The 26121-nt window shown below is 42.2% G+C and overlaps 1 protein-coding gene across 1 annotated transcript in view; it reads right to left on the bottom strand.

Moving 5' to 3' along the window:
* LOC147456255 (uncharacterized) overlaps positions 1-25735 on the bottom strand; it is a 49170-nt gene extending 23435 nt beyond the window's left edge. The window contains exons 1-2 of the mRNA XM_086515430.1: positions 24309-25735; positions 24119-24216 (exon numbers count right to left, since the gene is read on the bottom strand). The gene's annotated coding sequence lies outside the window, so the exon portion shown is untranslated. The remainder of the gene's footprint in view (positions 1-24118; positions 24217-24308) is intronic.
* Between the last annotated feature and the right edge of the window lie 386 nt (positions 25736-26121).

The raw sequence follows: 26121 nt of genomic DNA, 5'->3' as shown, positions 1-26121 counted from the left end.
GAGAAGGCCAAGAAAGAGGCACCTAGTAAGGTACCGCCTATCCTGGAGCCTGAAGTTCTACTGGGAGCACACAGTCTGTATTTTGATGGGGCTTATAAGAGGACCAAAGACAAGGCATCAGCAGGCATAGTAATATTAGGTCCAGAGAAGAGAAGATCTTTGCAAAAGGGTTTCATCTAAAAGAGGTTCATTCTAACAATGAAGCAGAGTACCATGCCCTTGTTTTAGGGTTGCAATGTTGTCTTTCTCAGGGCATCACAAAGCTAAATGTTTTTGGTGACTTCATGTTGATTGTTAAGCAAATGGTTGGTGTATGGGCCTGTAAAAATGACAAATTGTCTGTTAAGATGAGGGAAGCAAAGGCCTTGTTGAAGGGTTTTAAAGAAGTTCGAGTGCACTTTGTGCCAAGGACGTGAGTGATTTCATTTTTGAATGCCTTTGTTGCCGTTTTGGCACACCTTTGGAGATTCTCTCGGATAGGGGACCGGGATTTCGAGCTGATTTAGTCAGGCAATTGATGAGCAAGTTAAAAATCAAGCGCAGGCACTCTACACCATACTACCCTCAGTGCAATGGTCTTGTGGAAAAGGTAAATGGTCTTATATGTAAAATCATCACTAAGCAAGTGCATTTACATCCTAAGGCATGGGACAAACACCTAGATGCAGCACTTTGGGCCTATAGAACATCCTTTAAAACATCCTTGGGGTATACACCTTTTCACTTGGTTTACGCGCAAGAGGCACTATTGCCTATAGAAGTGGAGCTAGCGAGCCTCCGAGTTCTAAAAGCACATCAAGAGGATAGTCAAGAGAAGCAGGTGGAAGGAAGAATCATCGATTTGGAGAGGTTAGGGCTAGATCGAGAGTCAGCAGTGAAGTACTATGCAACCTAGGCAGAGAAGAAACGAAAGAAGTTCAATCGCAACCTTGTCAAGAAAGGTATCAAGGAAGGTTCTTTAGTGCTCAGATACGACAATCGCTTTGATCGCAGGAAGGATGGTAAGTTCTTTCTTAAGTGGGAAGGCCCTTTTGTAGTGATACAGAGGTTCTCAAATGGTAGTTACCAACTAGGTGACCTAGATGGTAAGGTACATCAGACCCCGGTAAATGGTTGGCGATTGAAGGCCTACCAATTTCGTCTTTCACAGCCATATGCTGGTGAAATCAATGCTAAGGATGGTTCAGAGGAGAGCTCATCATATTCGAGCTCCAACTAAGGTAACAATCATGTACATAGTCGTTTCAAAAAAAAAAAAAGGAAAAAAAGAGAAGAAAAAAAGAAAAAAAGAGAATGCTACCAGTGAAAGCGGATATTGACAATGGATGGGGTATGGCTTTCAAGGATCTAGGAGACCAGTTGTTAGTCATGGATGGATACAATTATTCATCAGAAAGGACTAAATAGGGTGCATCATCCAAGAAAGCAGTAACATGGCAAATTCAATTGGTACCAGGTGGGTAAGTATTCAAGAGAACCCTATTGTAGCACAACCTACAGCTAGAGGCATCAAATACCTCTAGCTTAAGGGGGAGGGCTATATGATGCATGGTTTTTAGGACCCCTTCTGAAGATGCAATAAAGGCACAGTCAGTTGTTGGGGAGATGAGGATACTCTAGTCCAAGGGATCTCGAAAGAGAAGAAAACTCTACTTCACAAGCACCAAAGAGTAAAAAGTGCCATGGACAGAAGATACGTAGGAACGAGCTCTTATGCATGCCTACAACCTATATCTTACAGAATAGCCCATTCTAGGTGTGAATTTCTAGTGAAATTTACACGAGGATGTTTGTGTGGACTCACAGCACAACATACTCCGTTTTCACTTTTTTTACCGACAGTAAATATTTTTTACCACAGTAAATATTTTTTACCTACAGTAAATATTTTTCACCTACATGGTAAATACAAATCACTTTTTACCTACAGTAACTTTTTTTACCCATGGTAAATATTTTTTACTGCACCATAAGTATTTGGTAGGTAACAGTTCACTGTTACTAGAAGCAGTGATTGGGCATCAACAATGCAGTTACAGGAGGAGAAAAAGGGAAAATCTTATGGTAAAGGTGAGTCAACAGGGATAAAGACTTTTGAGTTGAAAAGAGACATGCTGATTTTTTCAAAGAACACATATCAAAAGAAGCCATGGTTGAGGATTTTTTGAGAATTTGATATTCAGGAGGACCCAGCTGCCACCTCCCCCCCGTAGGTCCCCCCCTCACATGTGCAGAACCTCCAGTTTCAACAGCCACCTACCTGCTCTTAAATGCTGGTCAAGGCCTTATCCCCATGTGTCACAATCAGAAAAATCAGCATTTACCCTCCCCTCTCACATCACTCTAGAGAATATCTTGATGGTGACATATCAGGTGACCTCAATCTGTTGACCACCCTAAGCAAAAAGTAATCCCAATCAGCGGATTTAAGCATGTTTATCCCTAATCCTAAACCCTCTCAGAAACCTATATAAGGAGGCCTTCTCTCACTCAAAACCAACACTTCACCCACTTCACCAAGCAATGAAGCTATGACGACATTGCTCACAACGAGGATCTATGGATGGAGCTCTACTCTCTCTCTCCCTCTAGTATGCTACATTACTAGCCCTAAAACCTAAATAAGGAGTCTTCTCTCATGCTCCATGGCCACCATCCTCGCCATCATTCTCTAAGGTATTGATGTGTTGCTAGTAGGATCATACCTACTTGCTGGGTTGATTGTTTTTGACAAGGGATTATGCCATCCTTGGCTTGCTTCTCTATATCCTTGTTATGTATGATCAGATGTCGTTGTATTGTTAAGCTGATGTCTTGTGTATATATATGCTACATAAGGTCCCTAAGCTTCGTTTCTATCTGTTTTGCCATATGTTTTGATGCCATCATAATGCCAGAAGTCTCACTTGCCTATGTGCACTATGTGTGAGGTCCCTAAACCTCTTAATTTAGGGTGGTGCCCCCTTTGTTTTGTTCTTTGCTTGTTTGCATGAGGCGTGGTTTGTGGAGTGTGCACGAGTACAGAGGCCACCCGATTGCACTGCTCTTTTTCCCGCTATCAGCCTCCTTTAATTATCAACATTATGATAGCCAACATCACTCAATGCTATGAAAATATTCTCATACAGGATTTAAGGGATATCTTGTTGAAAATTAATGACATTCTTTGGGGTTCTCTAAAATTAATCTTACTTACAAGGAAGCAAAATGGATTAAATAATCTAGTCGTTGCTCTCTAGAAAATGTTGACTCTATTGATGTTTATGATTCGTTTGTTTGGCTTTTCAATAATAACTTGGTGCATTTGGGAGAAGCGGTTTATTCTCAAAGAAAAGGAATACCGATGGGACAACACTCACTCTCCTTCTTGGGATGTATGGGACAAGAACTCAACTAGGATCAGCAAGCATTGCACATATCTCTCTTACAAATATACTCACACACAATGTGGCATCAAGAAGAAGAGAATGGTAACATACTCAACTCAGAAGCACTAAGAGGTGGAAAAAACTCAATTCACAACTCTCTCTTTAAACAAAAGAAGAATAGCTTGATGCACACAGTGGTTCTCTTGCACTTATGGAAAATGAGGCCTCTATAACTCACAATGTATACATACATATATCTCTCTCTTTAAACAAAAGAAGAATAGCTTGATGCACATAGTGGTTCTCTTGCACTTATGGAAAATGAGGCCTCTATAACTCACAATGTATACATACATATATCTCTCTCTCTTTAAACAAAAGAAGAATAGCTTGATGCACATAGTAGTTCTCTTGCACTTATGGATTGAATGAGGCCTCTATAACTCACAATGTATACATACATATATCTCTCTCTTTACACAAAAGAAGAATAGCTTGATGCACATAGTGGTTCTCTTGCACACATGGAAAATGAGGCCTCTATAACTCACAATGTATACATACATATACCTCTCTCTTTACACAAAAGAAGAATAGCTTGATGCACATAGTGGTTCTCTTGAACATATGGAAAATGAGGCCTCTATAACTCACAAGGTATACATACATATATCCATGTTTCTCTTTCAATGATACAACTTATTGCCCTTTTATAGTATAAGGAGGTTAAGTTAGGGGATCAAGGGAGGTGGTCAACACTAGAAACATCTAGAAATTGTGTGCTACTTAAGCTCCCATGGAAAACCGTTGAAGAATTTTCTTTAAACCACCTTTAAAGCACATTGGAATCTAGTGAGAAGCTTCTTGAAATTAGATGCGCTACACTTTTTCAAAAACCATTAACTCTTCCTCTCGACCTAGGGGCTCTTGGAAGTGCCCATGGATTGTTTGGATTTCCCTAGAGGTTTGCTGTAATAAATTTTTTTTTGACCACATGTCTTGGAACTTTCTTGAAACTTCTTTGCAATATTTTATTGCCTTGGATACTTCCTTTTAAATTGTAGAATTTCCCAACTTTATCACTAAAACTAGTTTTCGTTTTTTTATTCTCCTCAGCAATTCTTCTTTAATTTCCCTTTTTTGGTTGTTTTATCTTGTGGGACAACCCCTTGGAGTTTTCTAGAAGTTTCCTTGGTGTATTTCTAGAATTGCAATATTTCTAAAATGGGTAATTCACCATGCCACAATTAGAAAAACTCAAAATCTGCCCAAAACCCAAATTTTGTTTTTTCATCTTCATCCCCAAGGAAAAGTGGCCAACTTGCTCAGTTTTGCCACTTCTTGTTGACATATCCAATAACCAAGCTAATTGGATAGGCTTATTGTCCACCTGATAAAATACTCTTAAGAAACCTGGCTTGACATTATCTCATCATTATGACCTCCATTTTGGGCTTGAAAAATGGGCCCTTTTCATGCTTCTAGCTTCAGATTTCGGACCTCTTGCCTGATAAAATTTGCCACACATTGAGGGCAAGGTTCTTCTTTGCTGAAGCTTCCCAATTCCAAAATAGCTTCATAGTCCTATTCCTAGCATAACCAAGCATATTCCATGATCTTCAATCACCTTGATTTGGCTTTCCATGCATCTACTCTGTGGCCTCCAAATCTAGCATTTGCTATCCGTGCACTTATGCAAGAAAACTATGTTTCTTCTCCTAGACTTTTAACTACAAAAGAAGTTGTTACCACTAGTATTGCCTATTAAGAAAATTAAAGTGCGTGCATTAGAAATTCATTGGAAAAAAAACTGCCTCATATAATCTACTAGAACACATAATGCACCCTATATGTAGATAGGTAGACACATGCATAGGTACTAGTGTATGCCATCATTTCAGTTTCATAATTTTCCCTCCTTCTAGCCTGCAAGACATTCATGTGCTAGCAGTCAAAGATTACGAGCTTCCACCAGGATCAAATGTAAACCTTGGCTTATTCCATTGTAACACTAGTCCAATGTAGTTTCCATTAGCATTCAATGAAATATAAGGGATTTATGTATGGATTTGCTATAAGGGATTTTATATTCGTCTTCACAAATTCGCGAACACGTTAACAAATCTAGTTATTATTTTTTCTTGTGATCACATGAATATTCACACACCTTCTGGAATGACAGGCATAAACTTGGTCCACCTCTTACCCCACGGGGCTTTTTGATATTCCCAGCGGGTCCATCGGGAATATCAAAAGCTTAGAGGGATAGTGTTTTACCTATAAAACGTTGCCAACAGCCGCGGTTTAGGCTTTTTGGGAAAGATTGTCCTTGTTTGGGACATAACATCTTTCCAAAAACTTCATGTAGAGCTCCCGATTGGCTAGGAGGGTCCTTTGGGGAAGAACATCCTTATCTTAGGGATGATCATCTTTCCTTACAACCTCACCTAAGGCTATTGACGCACTAGTCTTCAATTCTAATTGTGGACTGGGTATAGTTCGTAGCTAATACATGTAGAGATTTAGGGACAAAGTTTGAGTCACTTGTTGGAGCACATGTAGATTATAGTATGCTTGCTCTTTTACAGTGTTTTAGGGTTTAGGGTTTAGGGTTTGTTGGAGCCAATAGTCCTCCTTGGGGGCTAGTATTGGTTCTTGATATTTGATATAATCCACGTTAGACAGGGGTCTATTGTCTTATACTAGAGTATTGGGCAAACATAGATCCCTGGTTTGATTTGTGTAAAGTATCCTTAAATGGGGTACGAAAGACCGCATGTTTTTCCTTTTGGTTGGAATACACATCGTTTGAATCTTTTATTAAAATATTGGTATCAAAATGTTGATACCAAGAAATCCGCCTCTATTGTCGATATTGCTCGCCAACTTGTGAGATTAATGCTCAAATGACAGAGTACTATATATTTTTTGATCTCTCATGTCAGTTATGTTCAAATTTCCTGTAGAGACTAGATTCTGTACTCATTTCTACACTTTTGAGTCTCTCCTTCGAAACAAAGATGCAGTCATAACTACATTTACATGTATGGCATTTCATGAATGGGAGAGAACTTAGACCAAAAAAGTAAAAGAGAAAATCAAAGTCTTGAAGGCAGTGCTTATGAAAAGAAGTTGGTGGAGTAGTGTGATGGATGTGTATCATGTAATGATGCCTGTTATGTATGCCATTCATAATATGGACTAGAGCGCGCCTTGTCTCAAAAAAGTATGGATGCAATGGTGGGTTGTCCAAAGGAGTTTGGAGTGTCCTAAAAAATTAGAGCATTCGATGGTGGAAAAGCATTGGCGTGTTCCATTCTCTTGTCTTGACAAAGGAAAATCCTCTTGAAGTACTTTCATGCTAGATGGATTGGAGCACATACACCACTACACACTGATTCTTACATGTTAGATCCTGAATATTGGAGTATGGACTTAATGTCCAATGTTGAAGTGATTCATGATTTTTACAAAGTGGTAAACACTTTCTATGCCAATGCTGACAATCGAGTAAAATGCATAAAGGAAATGTCCCTCCTTTCGATTGAAAGAAGGTCTATTTGCAAACTCCATTGTTCAACAAATGACAGACTAGCAGCCTGCATAGAAATGTTGGATGATGAATGGTGGAGAACACTACACATTGTTGCGTAATCTTGTGATGCAGGTTTTAAGTCAGTATTCTTTCAATTCAAGCTCATAAAGAAATTGGAGCACGTACAATACATTCACAATAATTCTCGCAATCGATTTCTTACAGATCGAGCAGATAAACTTGTTTACATGTACTGCAATGAAAAAATTCTACGGCATATTGAAAGTGAAGAATATGAATAAGATATGCCCAAATGGATGTACGATTGTGAGGTTGTAGAAGACATAGACTTCGACGTTGGGCCTACGCTGTGCACATAGCTTGAGATAGAGAAGAATCTTAATATTGACTTAGACAAGTTCAATCAAGCATGCAACAAAGTAGACACTCAAAGAATAGTGGAAAATAAAGACCCGATAGAAGAAGAAGAGCACAACTAATTTTAGTCACATTTGATGTTTGTAATATTGTTTTGTATATAGAATGTCATTTGAGTGAAAGAGTACAAGTAGTTTTTGTATTGCAAGAGATTTTGAAGCACACTAGGAGTCCCCTCTCTAGATCACAATGGTTTGTATTCACTGGCCATGCCAAGCATTTTATACAAGCCTTCATCAATTATTGCTACCGCACAATGCGCATGTGGACACGTTTTGCATTTTTCTCACCAAGCAGATAAGATGATAATAGTGTCCACATGGCAACATATAATGGCCTCTCCAACCGTCGAATACTTTGTAGCAAATAGAACAATGGTTGGTGGAGGAGCTGGTAGCCACATTTGATATCCCCACAAGCTCAGGATGTATCAAAAAAGGGAGATATCATTGCCTTGGCAGAGAAGGTTTAGACATTGAGTCAAACCTTGCACATCTTGACTCAGCTTAGTGAGTTGAGCTTCAACTCTTGTATTTGTTGGGGGAGGAGTGTGTGCGTGCAATAGTCTAACTGCCTCTTTTTCTTTATCTGCGAGCTTCACCCCCAAACTTTCTTCAACCTTGCTCAGCTCTAGTCCAACCCCTTTGCCCATTAGATCAAGATCTTGTCTTGTGAACGTCACTGTCTCCTCACGTATGTCGTAAGTGTTGACAATGAAATTTTTGGATGCGCAGTCCATTGGCCTTTCTAGGATAAAATGGTGATAAAGCATTTTGGCAAAGTAGAGTGGTGCGTCTGCGTTGTGGAGAGGATGGCCGTACACCTTTAGGAAGATTCACTTGGCACTTTGTCTGATGACATCACTCTCGCACTGTGACACCTTCCATCTTTCCTTCTTAATCTCACCTTCTAGCAACGGCCATACCTGTTTAATCATCTCCTTTGTGACCTATTTATTTATATCGTTGAACTGGGCATGAGTGGGATTTGCACATTTGGAGAGTCTGCATGTTGTTCTAGTTGCTTTGTGGGCAGTCATGCCATGTGCGAGAGCTTTGAGTCGCTCGTAGGCCTTCTTAGCTTGTTGGTGTTGCTTGTTCTCTTGTGCGAGCGAATAGTAAATGAAAGATGAAATGACATAAAAATAATCATTTCTTTAAAGATTAAAACTTCAATGCTACGGGATGAAAGATGAAATGCAATAATTAATAAAAACCATCCGAGACCAAACAAATTATCTCTTAGGAAAACACATTTCAAAACACAACTTTACAAAGACCAAAAAATCTCCATGAACGTCAAAACAATACACAAAACAAAGTAATCATTGTCATCATTGGTTGTCACCATATATTAACTCATGATACAATCTATACTATTATAAAAGGGGGAGGGATTCCGGCTCCCTTCCCCAGACACGCGTCGATGTCTCTTCAATCCGGTCAGTGTGCCCTGCAGTCAACGTGCTCAATGAGGGAGAAAAGCTTCTGGAAGAGAGAGAGAGAGAGAGAGAGAGAGAGGCAGTCAAAGGCCCCACCTATCTATACTTTTATTAAAGGGGGAGGGATTCCGGCTCCCTCCCCTTGACACGTGTCGATGTCTCTTCAATCCGGTCGGTGTGCCCTGCTCCCTCCCGCAGACACGTGTCAATGTCTCTTCAATCCGATCGGTGTACCCTATAGCCAGCATGCTCAGTGAGGGAGAAAATCTTCTGCAAAGAGAGAGGGAGAGGCGGTCAAAGACCCCACCTAACAATCTATCTATTCTATTATAAAAGGGGAAGGGATTTTGTCTCCCTCCCTGGGACACGTGTCGATGTCTCTTCAATGCGATCATTGTGCCCTGCAGCCAGCGTTCTCAGTGAGGTAGAAAATCTTATGCAAAGAGAGAGGGAGAGGCAATTGAAGGCCTCACCTAACACATGGCACTCTCTCCTACCTCTAGCAATCATTTAACGAGTGTACACTGGCTGCCAACACTGCGCACACACAGATAGCACTAGCACCTCTAGCCGTGTGGCCAGTTAGCGGCGACCAAATGATGTTGTGGAATATACCATGGCCGGCCCCGGCAATCTTGGGCACAAAGGCTCGAGCCGGCCATCGGCCAGTGACTTTTTATGAAGCAAGGTCGTCGACCGTGGAATGGCCGTGAGGTTTCAGCACATGTTGTCCAGTGCGCGGCAGTCAAAGAGAGCACATAGAAGGATTAAATAGTTCATTTTATTTTGTAGATGCTTAGGAACGTTGTTAGAAACTGTGTGGTCTAGCTGGGAAGGTGCAGAACCTCTAGCTGTGAGAGTTCGTGATGAGAGTCACAAACCCTTTGCGAGAAAGCGTTTGTGGAGAATCACCAACCCTCTTTCTAAGGGTGATAGAGAATCTAAGAGCGTTCGTGACAGCAATGTTTGGGCCATTTTGCCACTTTGGACCAAAACTAGGTCATTTTCAGCTCATTTTTTACCCAAAAAATGCTATTTTTTATGCAAAAAATCCCAAACGGACTCCAAAAAATCCCTAAATTGGTGGGATCATTTGCAAAAGCATAAAAATCATAGATAAGCATCATTTTCCATCAATATACCATTTTAGGTCACTTTCCATGCAATTCTGCAACGGCGCGTGCTAGCTGCTATTTTTGGTAATTTTTGTCTGCATCAATCTTTATAGGCGAGATGAGTGTGCCACCATAAAACACTTGGAATATATACATTGTAAAACCAAATTAAACATCTTATCAAGTGGAAAAGCATGCAAATGTGCCACATCCAGGGCCACGACTCCCCGGATAGGTATGTACATGATAATCACCGCAGTAGACGCTTCAACATATATCATAATATGTACATGATTGCTTTTATTTGCATACATCGAGAAGTTTCAAGATTGAGGTGAATGTTTTATTTCACACTATGTACGTGCCACGGCACGACATCCACCCCCTCTGAACCTGCACATCCTTTGGTATGTGCCAGGACAACATTGTAGAGCATTAAAACTCATGGTCAAACGCCATATTCTCACTTTCATCCTCAGTTTGCATATAGTTGGCTTCATCATCCTCTTCACTTGGTTGTGCATCAAGTGGATCGAAATCCCCTCTTCTTTTGAATAATTTAATTCTTTTACCTGTAATGGGAATTTTCAGTTCTATCCCATCCAGTTCACGCAAGGTGTAAGTTGCATTGCCAGGCACATGTTTGACAACATAAGGACCAAACCATCTCTTTGCAAGATTCCTTATTATAGAGTACGGGTTTTCAAGGCTACTATCGTACACCAACACCCAATCACCTTCTTCAATGTCTTTCGGTCTGAGCCTATGCATCTTGTCAACTCTATCTTTGTTTTTCAACCTTGCATTCTTTAGTGGAGCATTTGCAAGCTCAATGTCTTCAGGCCTTCTTTCTAGTTGCCGTATGCGCAATGCAAGAAGGTCTTCTCTACTCATTCCATCTTCCCATGGCAATACATTCCATGTAAGAACTACATCTTCAATTGGCATCACAGGTTTTTGACCATACATCAATTCAACAAGCATATAGCCAGTGACTGAACTATGTGTTGTACGGTCACCCCACAATGCAAATGGCAGTAACCCCACTCTCCAAGCTTACCTTCACAAGCCTTAGATAAAGATTTGATTATTGGAGGATGTCCTCTTTCACTTTTGCCATTTCCCACTGGGTTATAAGCGCAAGTTAAAGCTAGTTTGATGCCCATTCTAGAGAATAATTACCTTGCTTCATCAGCATCCAATTCTCCTCTATCTGCAGTTATCTTTCCCACACACCCATAGCGAGAGATCACATCTTCAAGAAGAAATTTACAAACAGCTTGTGTACTCTTTGTCCTCAAGGCACGCCCTTCAACTTGATTAGACAAATCTTCTCTTGCAAGCACCAAATACCTCATTTGCCAAAGTCCCAAAGGCATTGCAACCAAATCCACAACCCATTTGTAATGCATGGCTAATGGATAAGTAGGATGTAGTCCATCATGATGCCGTACATTTGAATATGTTTGGCATGTCACACAAGACTCCACAAACTCAACCACATCCTTATACATCCCTTTCCACCAATACCTTTCTTTTACTTTGGCAAATGTTGCCCATACACCTCGATGTCCCGCCCATAAACTTTCATGGAGCTCCTTGATGATTTGTTGCTGAGTAACCTTATCGCATACTACACGAAATGGTGTTCCATCTCTTCGTTTTGGATGCTTCCATAAGTAGCCATCCCTCAAGAAGTATCCATATGCTTTTCTTCTTATCCTCTTAAATTCTTGCTGAGTCCAATCATCTTGCTTCTATAGAGTACTTAAGTAGCGACCTATCAAGAGCCATTCATCCTCATATAGTTCCTCTGAAAAGGACCCAAGTGAAGACACAAAACATGCATGACTACTCTTTGCATGAGCAATAGTGTAAAACTTTGTGCCAACATCATCTCTCTCAATAATCATGTCCTGTTCATCTTCATACCTTGCCCTAGATAGCATATCTTCCATTGGATTGTCTTTCCCTGCAATATGCTTGAACTCAGGATTCAAGGACTTTATGTAGGCTATCCATTGCAGCATTGCAATATCATGAGTCGAACAGTTTGTGATCATTCCAAGAAGAGGCAAACAATCAGTTTCCACAACCACTGATGCCCCTATCAAGTACTCCTTGTCACACCTCAATGTTGTAACCACCCCCCATAGTTTCCTTTTTACTTGTGCATAATCGCGTTGGCGAGAACTGAGAATCTTGGCTCTAAATCTCACCACATACCTTTTTCCTTCATCATCATCTTGCCCTACTGCCCATCCTATCCCTATAGGACTCGTGTCCACTGTCACAATGACAGGTCTCTCACATGCATAGTCTACCTTTCTCAAGGTTGGCGATGAAAGAAGTAGATTCTTTAGCTTTCTCATGGCTTTTGTGTGCTCTTCTTTCCATCGAAACTTTTGATTCTTTCTCAACAACCTATAAAGGGGATCTGCTACATGTGCATAATGTGGTATCCAAATAAGATAGAAGACATAAGTTATGCACCAAGAAATCTTCGAACTTCAGTTATAGTTGTACATGTTTCTTTCATGTTTTTGATTGCATCCATCTTTTTTGGACAACGCCTTCTACCATAAGGACCACGCATATGCCCCACAATCAACACTTCATTAACACCAAATACAGATTTTTGCCCGGACAGGGTAAGGTTAATTTCTTCCAGCTTTGACAAAATCTTCTCACAATCTTCGATATGCTCTGCAACAAACTTACGGCACCCCCTTGAATCCATAGCTTCATCTTTATCTTTGTCTTCACATCCTTTGATGGGCACATCATCAAGAAATGGCATTGTGATTTGAGGTATGAAGTCACGTAGAACCTTGTTCATCCCATTCATCATATGTGCAACTGAATTTGTTTCTCCTGGAGGTAAGGTACACATCCTTACCAGTCCCAAAGGTGTTTTCATAGTTGTCAGATCTCTACTCTCAATATCTAGTTGAAATTGATCGTACGCTGAATAGAGATCTCCCATTGAGTAAATTGACCTTCCTGCAAACGCCTCTGTAAATTCATCCACTCTAGGTCCTGTACCCACATTCCTGATACTAACCTTGTTTACAGGTTGCATATCTTGTATGAACTCAGCAAAGCTCCATTCTTCTTTGGCACAGTGAACCACCTGTTTGAATTTGGCGCACAAGAAGGCTCCAAGATACCCATGCTAATCTTTTCATTGAGTAGTTCTATTAAATTTGACAAATCTGCTTTTGGAACTGGAACTGGGCATAGATTCCAAGGTACGTGAGGGATAGTGAAGATCACCATAGGTGCAACAACATTAGGATCAACACACCCTATCTCATGTGGCTGGAAAGCAAAAGCCTTACCATGTCTTGAAAGGATTTCTTTAAAACTCTTCTTCTGTTAAAATTCTTCACAACCAACTTTTATCTCTTTTAGGGATTCCATTGTGAACTTGTGTTCAGTTCTTTTTGGATCCTTGAGACTTGGCTACGAAGAAGCTTGCTCTAGCCTTTTCCTGCAATCTGATGGTAAAGGTAAGGCCACTGGTCTCACTTTCTTTGCCACCATTTTGTACTTGGTCTCCGCACGCACTTCCCGTCCTTCATTAGCATTGAAATCTTTTTTATCTTCAAAAGCCTCAATCACATCATATATTTCCATAGAGCATTCTTCCACAATGTGGGTTCCATCTTGCATGCTAGAATTATAGCCTCAATCTCAAGCATAGTATCTACATGAGAAACTTGTTCAAAGAAACCTGAAATGTGTTCAATATCCTCTATGAAACCATTTTCTTTCATGTATTTATGTACACTATATACATATTGTCGTGCACTTCTTTTCATATCCTCAAGCTTCATAAAACATACTGACCCATGCTCTGTTAATCCCTGGAAAACTGTAGAAAAAGCTTCTTCTCGCTTTGGGTCAGGCGAGAATCTTTTTCTTCTTGTACCATTGCAATCCCGCTTCACAATGGTACATGGCCAAAACCCCTTGTCTCCTTGTACTCTCTGAACTCTTTGTTCGCTTTTGGTAGAGGATACTCACGAAGACTATTGCGGTTCCTCTCGTGATTCACACACATAGTCAAAATTTTCACAGCTCGCTTCCCATCTCTGCTCTTTACCCTAGCATAAGCAGAACCATCATCCAAGACCTTTGTTTCCATGCAAACGGCTGTGATGTATGGCTGCCCAAGGATAAGAGGATAGGTAGACATCTCCTGCACAAAGAAATTTTTCTCATCCTTCACATTACCAATCGTCACTTTCACATTTGGACAAGCCCCATACAACTCTCCTGATGAGTTATTTGCAGCTCTAATCATCCACTCATGGTCTCTGTCTATCGGCCACTTACCCTTCATGTAAATACTCTTGGACATAAGATTGATCTCAGAGCCATGATCTATCAATGCAACATATGGCTCCTCAAGATCACCCACCTTGACTAAGGTTTCTGTTGTAGCTCTTGCCCAATGACTTTTGGAGAAGTGGCTTTTATAGGAGGCTTCATCATCATCATCATCATCTACAAATCGAGCATGTGCATCTCTTTGAGAAGACTGGTAGCATCCTACCACATTTTCATCACAATCACTCTCTTGGACATGTATTCCATGTGCCTTAAGTGACTCCCCTTCACCCTCAGACAGTGGAGGAATAGACTCAGTGAGAGTTTGCCTCTTTCTTTTTATGACATCTATAATTTCTTCATGAAACTTGCGTTTAGCAATGCCAAGAACCTCACCCAAGGTAAACTCAACTTTGCTATTCAAAATCCTTTCCTCCAATATCTGCTTTAAATTTGTGGCAGATTGTAGTTTGTATGTAGGGCCTTTTGCTTTAGCTTTTCCTTGCTCTTTCTTCTTTCCTGTAGATGCCTCCTCCATAGGAATCTTAGGAGGAGGAGGCACATGTGGTGGAGCCTCATAAGAAGGTCCTGGATCCTTTCTTCCACCAGCTCTTGTAACCCTCTTTGAAGTAGAAGGACCTGCATCTCCATTCTCACATCTGCGCTTCTCTTCCACAATTGCTTCATTGTTATAGCATTTTTCAAGATAGGCATGCACTGATAAAGAGTCCACAGGGTCATCCCAACCTGTTGTATGGCGTATGCAATCACCGGCTTCATGTAACACCTGCTTAGTTACCTTCCCTTTTTCGGCTAAGGCTACTGCATATGGCCACAAGCTATCAACCTCCTCAAAATCATCTGGAGTATACTTTAACACTTTCTTCGGAATAAGCTCTATCTTTACCCCATAGGTAGCAGCCTCCACTGCAAAAATAGCATGACTAGTTGCTATATCCTCCACTAACTTCCTCATACCACCTTTTCCAAAGTTAGTTCCTAATGGCATAGTTGTCTCCCGCAGATGGATCTTGCTATCCTTAAAAAACACAAGATCTCTTTTTAAGGCATCCCTAAAGCTATCACAATCCCTTCTGCCATGGTCCATGCCATCACACCATATGCATCTGTGCACAAATCCTTCTTTGCTTTGGGATTTTTGTCCTGTAGGGTTGTCATTTTTCTTCAAGCCTTGTTAGCTTTAACTTTATCTCTCACATGCCCTTAACAAGCTTATCAAGTATTGAATTATGAACTTTTGGACTCACAACTGTAGGCTTTGGTGGAATCTCTGACGTACTAGGAGGAGAGGTAGTACCATTCACCACCATCTTGTCCCTATGACGTTGCCTCTTAGCAAGCAATGAGACTGCGTCTTCAACCTCTTTCCACTCAGCCTTTAGACCCTATTATGTATTCTTGTCTTCAAGGAGTAGCTCTATCTTTTTGTGGAGCTCATGACCTGCAGCTTGAAGGAACAATTCGGTCTTTTCACTATCCAAAGTAGCCCGCTCTGTTCCTGACAGTTGAGCATAGCGTCGCTCAAACTCTCTCAATAGTTCGGTGATGGAAAGTCCTTCTTTTGGCTTTGCAACCCATTCCATGAAGGTCCTTTTTGGTAACCCTTTCAGAGTCCTCCATGAAGTATTCCTCCTTTAGGGCTAATTTGAATTTCTCCCAACCTTCTCCATGCTCCTCCCTGATTCCCCTTACATGGTCTCTAATCTCGGGGACCACAACAAGCTCAAAATTACGAATCATGTCCACCTCTGGAACCCGTTGTAGCTCCATCTCCTTTACATAACCATGAAGAAACTTTGTGACATCTTTCCCTTCAAATTGGTCCATTTTGTTCACAATAGCTTGAAGGGCTTTGGTTGCTGACACCTCCCTTCTTTCTGCAGCCTGTTGTTGTTGCATAAACATGGCAAATGCTTGAAACATTTGCATTGTACCTCGATCAAAATGCATGCCTTGTTGCTCTTGTTGATCCATAGCTTTAATTATTTGTAATTAAACCTTTCAAAACAAGTATTTGAACCCCCATCCCAGCTGCTTCGCGTCGGGTTCACCAGAAATGTTGCAAAGTGTGCGGTCTAGCTGGAAAGGTGCAGAACCTCTGACTGTGAGAGTTCGTGATGAGAGTCACAAACCCTTTGCGAGAAAGCGTTTTACGAAGAATCACCAACCCTCTTGCTAAGGGTGACAGAGAATCTAAGAGTGTTCCTGACAGCAAAGTCACAAACCCTCTTTCCTATCGTGCTTTGAAATTGCTTGTTTTCGTAGTCGAGAGAATGATGAGAGGATCATCAAATCACATTCAATTTCACTTAAAACGACCATTGAAAAACACTAATTTTTCAGCCATGAAACCTCGATGCTCATACAAGCACAATTCTCAATCAAAACCCAAACCTCTTTCATGGTATCATGTAGCCTCGCCCCCAATTACATAGTTGTAGCATCAAACAGTTGAAAGGAATGCTCAAGCTTCCATCTTCTTGGCGACCATTTTCTGATTTTTCAGAGATTTAAGCGCTTCTATATTGAACCCCAAACACCATTTTGATAAGGGGAAACCGTAATTCACTCCCTCACAAGCTCAGATACAAGATTGCGAAGAGGCAGGACTGCAGCACACATAGATTGGGCAACCATGGAAGCTATTACACAGTAGATCAAACTTGCTGGCTTTTTCTGTAAAAATCCCCCTTCTCTCTCTTCCCCACGACATTTTCAGCTGATGTGTCAAATTTGGGGCCATTTTTCCACTTTGGACCAAAACTATGTCATTTTCAACTCATTTTTTACCCAAAAAATGCCTTTTTTTTTTGCAAAAAATCCCAAACGGAGTCCAAAAAATCCCTAAATTTTTGGGATCATTCGCATAAGCATAAAAAGCATAGATAAGCATCATTCTCCATCAATATACCATTTTAGGTCACTTTCCATGCAATTATGCAACAACGCCTGCTAGCTGCTATTTTTGGCAATTTTTGCCCGCATTAATCTTTATAGGCGAGATGAGTGTGCCACCATAAAACACTTGGAATATATACATTGTAAAACCAAATTAAGCATCTTATCAAGTGGAAAAGCATGCAGATGCGCCACATCCAGGGCCACGACTCCCCGGATAGGTATGTACATGATAATGACCGTAATAGACGCTCCAACATATATCACAATATGCACATGATTGCTTTTATTTGCATACATCGAGAAGTGTCAAGAGTGAGGTGAATGTTTTATTTCACACTATGTACGTGCCACGGCACGACAGCGTGGTACCAGGGGATCCAATCCGTGAAAGTCACCCGAGAATCGAACTCGGAACCTCCACAGGCCATGCCTACATAGTCCATGAGGGGTGCCCAAACCCCCATAGACAGATGCATACACTCACACACACACAATGCTAACAATGAAATTTTTTTTAGATAGTACATACAAACCCTAAACCTATCCAAAAAAATAAAACAACCTACTGGTGAGCTTTGATCATCACTCCTTTAAAAACATGTCGTAAACAATGAGTAGTTAGTGCCATCGAAGTAAGAAACATGCACACTCAAGACTCCTAATTACTTGCAAACATCTTAAGCCTGACCTGAATTACGTCTAACAAAATCATTAAACAATGCGGCGCACATTTTGAGCCCGGCAGTACGTTGTCGAGTTACTGATCGCCACCTTAAGGGATCATCATCATTTGGATGTCGATCAATTGAATTTCTAGGCTCAGGTTCTCCTTTTAACTGGACATGATTGTAACACAGAACATGCTATTACTACTGTCGTGCAAAAGGAAAATTCACACTGAGATGACGCAAGATGCGCCAACGATTCTTCAAAATGCCAAACGCATTCTCTACTTTCACCCTACCCTTTGCAATTTGCTTGTCAAATGCATTCTTTGAAACCAAGTCTTGTCGCGGTTTTGACTTGAATGCTTTTAGTAAGAAGCTTGTGGGCTTATATGCAACGTCACCAACAATGTAAGGTCTAATGGACACCTGATTCAAATCTATAATTGGTGCACTCAATACCTGACATGATTTCATTTGTCTATGAACTAGAGAACCCTTGAAAACAGTTGAATCATGTGAGCCTCCTGGTGCATTACACACAATGTCCCAAAACAGCTTTTTGGAGTCTACTATGCCTTGCAACAAAATACTGTGAAATTCATGGCGGCTAACGTATTGTGCAAAAAATAATCATGAATTGGTTTGCGGGCAAGCTTGATGTGTGTGCCATCAATCGCACCACATATGTTGAGAAGGCCAGTGATAACCTCAAATTCCCTAATGATTTGGGCTAGTCGTGCACCATGTGGAACCTCAATCTGACATCTATGCAACATTTCTTCTGTGCATAGAATACCCACTATCAAATGGGTGTACTTTCGCATAGTGGAGTCCCCAAGCCCGAACAATTGCGACAGTGTACGAGAAGAGTGACCATGAGCAAAATGCCAAAGCACACATGCAAGGGCAAGGTCAGCTTGGATAGGCTCCCTACGAAACTCACATACCTCTCCACATGGTAGATGGGCAAAATGAGATCTTTCAACTGATCATGGAAGGCCTCATATGACATTCTATAATACATCCTGAATGTGGCTTGGTTTTCAAGATAAGCTGCACTTCAAAAGTCAGAGTGAATTGCTTGCCAGAATGCCGCTTGCCTAGGATAACACCAGCATATGCGTGGCCGAATGGACAATAAACCATTCTCAACTAACATACACACAGATGATACAAGTAACAACATGCAAGATAAGAACAAGAAGTAGGTGTATAGAGTACTCCCAGTCAACCATGCAATGTGGTAGAGGTCTTCATCAATAGGGCATATGCTATGCCAATTAGACGATAGTAGCCAAAATATTTCTGCGGCCTCGTCCATCCTACACGTTAAATGCAAAGATAACAAAAATGAACATTTGCACGTGAGCATGAACACACAATGTGCAATCTCCCTCCCTCTCTGAATTTTCTATATAGAGGTGAAGAAGCATACCTTGAATCAATTCCCCAGTGCTTTTGCAATTTCAGCTTGAACCCGCATGTAGATCTCCATCCGTTTTGTGTCCTCCTCCTGCTTCAGCTTGAGCATTCTCTCCTCATGGTCACGTAGGTCCTTCACCATTCTCTCTTCATGTTCACGTCTCTCTTTGTCAATAATATTCATCGTGTCCGACATCCCTTTCCACCCATCCCCTAGAGCGCGAGCAAAGGTCCCCAATGAAGCACGCTTAGGCTCCTTCACCTTTTGTGCTTTAACGCCTGCCCCAAAGCCTCGTTGCTATCTTGAACTGTTGTGCCATCGCTCATGTCCCCTGTTGTGCCACCGACCTCCCCACCATCATCTAAATCCACCTCCCGCCTTGCCTCTCCATCCTCCTCAGCCTGGAGATGTGCTTTGGCTAGACACATCAGCAGCTGGAGATGGTCTCACGGTAGCGGGAGGCACTATGGATGGAGCAACTAGGGGTGGTCTAACAGTAGGGGGAGGTCCTATGGCCGCAGTGGAAACGTGAGCAACATGGGGTGTATGAGCTGCAATAGAAGGTCCTGCAGCCGTACTAGAGCCTCGGGCAATGGAAGAGGGACCACGAACTGAACAAGAACGTGTGAAAGTACTCGCAATCAGTGAAGGACTGACACCAAAAACCTGCACAAACGGAGCCGATCGTGCACCAATAAGCAGTTGCATGGGAGCCCTAGGAGCTAAGAGTTGGGCATTTGGAGCAATAGGCTGCAAATTAGGGGGGCGATCAAGAGTCGCAGCCACAGGAAGTGTATGGGGATCATAAAAAGTTGCACTACGGTCTTGGGAGTCCCCGATGGAATCATTGACTTGGGAATCTAGCCAATTCTCGTTCTGAAGCATATTCAAAAGGCTCGCATCACTCCCCACTTACGTGCCAAGACCACATCCTTTTCCCTAGACTCACTCTCTTTCTGAACGCTATTTGGCCTAGTGCCCCCCCGTGACGACCGTTTTGGAATGTGGACATTAAAATGGCTCATTGTTCACCCTGGCACCCACACATCCATCCAAGTCACAAAATGTTGTGTAAAAAATAAAATAAAAAATTTTAATGTGTGTTTGTGCGAGACAATGAAACCAGACTTCATATATTAAGATTTATTCGCTTTGTGTGTGTGTAAGGTACATAACAACTTAACAAATTGGCAAGCTGGTGGCAATACGATATCATAAAAAATGTATGTGTGACTGAGAGAGTTCAGTGCAATTTTAATAGTGTTTGTTGAACAGCATGTATCCTTTAAGTATCATCAGAAATGTTCAAATTGTGTATGTGAGAGTTCATAACCATTTGGTAAGCAACTATGGAAAGCATAAAAATAGCACGAATGAAGATTGTATTTGTGGATGTGTATAAGCGTCATATGTTAAACAATTCCAATGGGAGAAAACTTCAAGGAAACTTTAGTTAGTTCCTTGAAACTCAATGATAATATGCAGCTTAAAAATAAAGTGTGGAAAGCAAAAAAAATATCACGAATGAAGATTGTATTTGTGGATGTATATAAGCTTCATATGTTAAACAATTCCAACGGGAGAAAACTTCAAGGAAACTTTAGTTAGTCCTTGAAACTCAATGATAGTAGGCAGCCAAAACGACTTTTTCACACACCATTAATTAATTATTATTTCTTTTTTTGGAGAGAAGGGGGGGGGGGGGGGGGGGGGGGGGGGGGAAAGAAAGGAATAGGAAAGGGTGGGGGAAAAAAAGCCAAAGGAGAAAGGGGGGTAGGGGTAGGGGTAGGGTAGGGTAGGGGTATTTGTTTCTTTTAGTGCTTAAGGGAGCCCTAAGGGTAGCCAAGACGAATAGCCTAGTGGTTTAAGTTGAGTTTCATAGTACATACGTGATGAGTTCAAATGCTACTCATTAAGGTTGGTTTTAAATGGTGACGTGCATGGACTGACGTGCGTGGACATGCTAATTGGAGATGCTAAAGGATCTTGGGGAGATTCTATGTAATGAAAAACAAAAGTAGTAGAGTCACCTTAAAAATAAAGGGAGCTACCTATTGGCTCTATTCTTCTCATATTCATTAATTAACGCCCTAGATTTTGAGATTCTCTTGGAATCTATAAATTTAAAGGTAAAGTCCGTCTATCGCCATCATCGGCCTTGCCATCGCCATCATTGGCCTCGTCATCACCACCATCTCTGCGTTCCCTTCCTCTGGGCATCCCCGTCGTCCCCAAAGGTTGAGACTGCACCATCCCACAATGGCTGAGCAGTGTGCCATTCCAGAATCAGCAACGGCTCCGCACTTTGACACAGGAAGCGCCCTTCTCAGGGTCATGGAGCAAAAGAATCTGCGTCTCTCTCCTTCTCTCCCTCCCTCCTCCAATCGTCCATAGTGGAACTCTGATCAACCATCTCTCTCTCTCTCTCTCTCTCTCTCTCTCTCTTCCTGGGATCGCGATGCAGCAAGATCACCACTCTCCTTCCTGGGATCGTGATGCAGCAAGACCACTGGCTTGCGCTCACCAAGAATACAAGAAATTGTGTATGTCGTGATGCAGCTCTCTACATCTGTTCCATTCTCCCTCCTCCACATGCCGATCACCGTTATTTCCCCTTACAACTATTCAACAGTCTTTTGAGATGCAGATCTCTCTGTCTCTCTGCGTCCACCCCCTATTGGCCTAACACACCTGCCAGCTGGCCTCTCTCTCTTAAGTTCAACCCTCCTCGTCGGTCTCTTGGGATAGTTTCCTACGACGTTAAAACTCACTACTTCTTCTTCTTCTTCTTCTTCTTCTTCTCTCTCTCTCTCTCTCTCTCTCTCTCTCTCTCTCTCTCTCTCTCTCTTCCATGTGTGGTGCACTGTTTTTTTTCTCCTCGACCTGATAACACCCGCAGCGGACAAAAAAATCGAGGTCTAGTGCCTTTAAGAAAAGCGACAAACTTACACAAGTTTTAGTGTAATTACCAGGCAGAAGCTTCAAATTTTGACCTAAAACCGAGATAATTTCAAGTCGCCCACAAAAAAACCAGGCTCTAGTGTATTCTAACTAGTTGAATTTCTGAAATCTAGGTTAGATGTTGAGCTTGCCTTTAAGAAAATCGGGACACAGAAATTTCAGCGTAATTACAGACAAAAGCTTCAAATTTCAACCTAAAATTTGGGATAATTTCAAGTTTGTCCTTATTTTCATTGGTTAGCGAAAATGTATTTTCCTAGCCTCGCGCGATCGTTGATTCTCCTCTAATGAGAGTAGCGCAATAAAATCAGAAAGAAAAAAAAGATTTTGGGCATCGACATGCGCCACCTATTTTTCCATGTGCACTATCCGCTAAAGCTTGGTTTGTGCTTTTCATTACTTCAGCCACCTTTTTCTTCTTCACTCAAGTGGGAATCTTGGTTTATTCTTCCTAATAAGACTTAAAAAAAAACGTTTTGGCTACTTACTCACTATACTTCTTTTACTATACTATACAGACTTGGTCTATAGGACATTTCATTAATTAATTAAGTCGAAAGATTTCGTCTGACTCCTCTTTGCAAAAGCAAAAGTTTGCTCCTTGCTGGTTCCCACGTTGCGGCCACCCTCACCACTGCCACTGTGGAGCCATAGAACCCCCTCCCCTTTCCCTCTTCTTCGCGTCGCATCTGACTGTCTCAGTACCTGCGCCTCACACACAATCCCCATCCTTGCTTCCTTCGTTGCCTTTATCAGCAACGCTTTGATGTTCTGACGCGGACGCATTCCTGCCCTCCACCCCTTCCCTTCTGTAGGTTCCCATCATGCGCCAAGGCATTGGGCAAGTTTGCGCTCCATAGCACCATTGCAACTTCATCGCGGTGACCACAGGCACAAAATACGCATGCCTTCAAAGGCCAACAAAAGAAACTCTCTCTCTCTCTCTCTCTCTCTCTCTCTCTCTCTCGTTTTCTTCCCAACGTCGTCGTCTGTCGCGATCCACAGCCGGGCCAAAAATCATCCGCTGACAGATGTTCGCCTCAAATTTCAAAAATTCCCAAAGCTCCCCAGTATTTTGTCATAAATTCCCAAAATTCTTCTTTTCATAAGAAGACTCATTGTCTATTAATAGAAGATCACAGAACTAGAGTTGGTCATGTAGCCTTTGGAATTTTTGAAATTTTAGGGGTGCTAGCTCTAAATCCATAAAAATCACTCTCTCTCTCTCTCTCTCTCTCTCAACTCTCTTCGTTGGCCAATCTTTAAGGTCTCTTGACATAGTTTCCTACGACGTTAAAACTCTCTTCTTCTTCCTCCACGTGCCCTCTTCCCCTTTGGCCTTTTCAACCAAGCCAATTTCTCTAAGGCACTTCAAAATGACAGAATTTGAGTTCGTTATGTAGGCTTTGGAGAGTAATCGCTTCATTATTTTTAGACATAGTCGCCTTGTTTTGCGATGTAATCCGTGTTAAGCGCTCAAAAATGGATCTCTTGTGATTTGTGACAAATTACATGCTAAGCGCTCAAAACTAGATCTCGATTGTCGAAAAGGAATAAAGATTTGAAAATCTTGAAAAATCAAGCCAAAATAGATACAAAGGTATTTTGAGACTTTTTGAAATTACAGAGGGTATTTTGGTAATTTTCAAACCACCTAAGCATCTTCGAAGAGGTAAGCTGGAAAGTTAAAAGAGAGATACATAGACTTTCCCTTCGACTTTCCTTTTTTTTTCAAACTAGATGAACCCAAGCATCTCCTCTGAATGATTCCTCTAAAAAGAAATGAAAAAATAGTTTTGGGACTTACTCACTAAAACAAACACTCATACCAGGCAGCTAAATAACTATTGAGGACATGTTACACCAAAAATATAAAATGAAGACAACGAATTGATTGAGATGAGTTGGTAACCTGGTGGCCTTGGCCTTGCAATCAGTGGGAGCTCGCAACGATGGATTGTGGGCGTTGCAGTAGGCGTCCAATCCTCCTTGCTTCAGGAAAACAGAGAGCTGCGCATATATGAGATCCTAATTACGACTTAAATCCCGAGCTAATAATGTACACCAGTAGCAAGGTTGAAATGGAATTGCTATAATGTTACCTCAGGTATTGCAGTAGAATGAGCTTTAGGTTGACGACATGCAGTCACAAAGTTAATGCAAGCTGGAAACGGTGCGCTCGATATCGTAAGAGCTGCGCATGCAATCTAAAGCACTTGGTCACGCGAACCCTCGAGAAAGCAAGCAAGCTTGACTTGCAATCACAGAACTGCACGAGCTGAATGCGCTATGGAAGGTTGACGAAGGGGAAGAAAACAACTGCGGGTGCGCATGTGAAGTAGCCGCGAGAGGAGGGGAAAGCCGTTGGCAAGGCCCGCGGTGATTGGTTGGAATGAATGCGCACGAGTTGGCCAGTATATAAGAGGTGAGGGTTGGGCTACAACGGCCAGCCAGCCACTCCACGGCCAAAAAAAAGCATGCGCCATGTTGACACATGCTCCTGCAAGATTCTGTTTGGTTGGCTGGCCGTCGCCTTGTACTCATGCTGTGTGAGAGAGAGAGAGAGAGAGAGAGAGAGAGAGAGAGATTGCGCACATGCACAGTAACTGGTGTCAAAAAGGTTGCCTGCACTGCCGACGGCTACCGATGGATATCAAGCACATGCAAGCAGCTATGAGGTGTCGTAGTGAGAGAAAGCAAGAGAGAGAGAGAGCTAAAAGTCTTTAATCTGACAGAGTGCAAAATGCTGCAGCCCAATGGAGGATCTTCCCGCCAAGCAACGGGTGCTTCACTGGCAGTAACCATTAGGACGAGCTCCTCTCAGTTCCGATGGCGAGGGTGAGCCGCCGATCGCTTCTGTAATTCAAACGTGCAGATGCGTGCAACGCTGTCAGTGGTCCATAACCCTTTGTTCACCGCTTGAGACGTCGGGCGCACTCCATGTGCACACGCTAAGAGAGAGAAGTTCCTAGATTTCCAGTAATGCTCTCTAGACTCTGTAGCTCCAACCTTCGTGCCCGCAATGCCCAGGCAACTGCACGCCTTTGCCTACGCCCACTCTCGCTCAGTCAAGCTGGCCGGTACATTGAAGAGAGGACGTGTCCGGGCCTGAGCTAGCGAAAGCTGCTTCGAGACATCATTATTGTAGACAAACAACCCTTGAACTCCATAGCTAGGCTTGGCTTCATCGAGCCTCTCCTTCAACATGCGAGGCTTTGAGCGTTGTAGCTAACTCCAGGGCTGTGCTTGGCTTCATTGAGCCTCTCCTTCAACATGCGAGGCCTTGAGCGTTGTAGCTAACTCCAGGGCTGTGCTTGGCTTCATCGACCCTCTGCTTCCCTACCTGAGCCATTCTACAACGGGAGCTCCTCGGTGTAGCTCCCTCCCTCGGTCCAAACAGGCCGCACATCCTATGTCGTGCCCATCATGAAACGTAGCCTTTGCACGTGTCATAATTTCTTGGCTTGGGCCTTGGGAGAGGTATGAGAGGAGGTGCAAGGGACAGGGCACTGTCGAGCAGAGACCGCCATCCATGGAGATGAATCTCTTTGAATACACGGCAGAGGAGCGGGTGGGGCCATGCCTATTCCCACTTTTTCTGTACCTCTGTATCTCTCTACCTATCATGTGTTGAGCTTGGCGCTTCTCCACGCAACGGTCTTCACGCGTAAGAAAAGCTGATCTTCACGACCCTTTCCCCATGCAATAAGAGCAGCCCCTCCAAAGGCTGGACTTTTGCAGCCTGTCATGGGTTCCAGCTCTTGAGCAAGGACATTTTGTATCCACCCTATACCCCATTTTTGGCCTGATTGGATGCTATCTTCTCAGTGAGGTGTGGGCCTTGGAGGTCTATATATGACCACGAGAGAGAGAGCCTATGTGCTCATGGCTCCATGGCCACCCGAAAGGGCTCAC

This window comes from Adiantum capillus-veneris, chromosome 6 (genome assembly GCF_014529385.1).
Source record: "Adiantum capillus-veneris isolate H3 chromosome 6, ASM1452938v2, whole genome shotgun sequence".
Taxonomy (NCBI): Eukaryota; Viridiplantae; Streptophyta; class Polypodiopsida; order Polypodiales; family Pteridaceae; genus Adiantum; species Adiantum capillus-veneris.
This window is presented reverse-complemented; position numbering and strand designations above follow the sequence as displayed.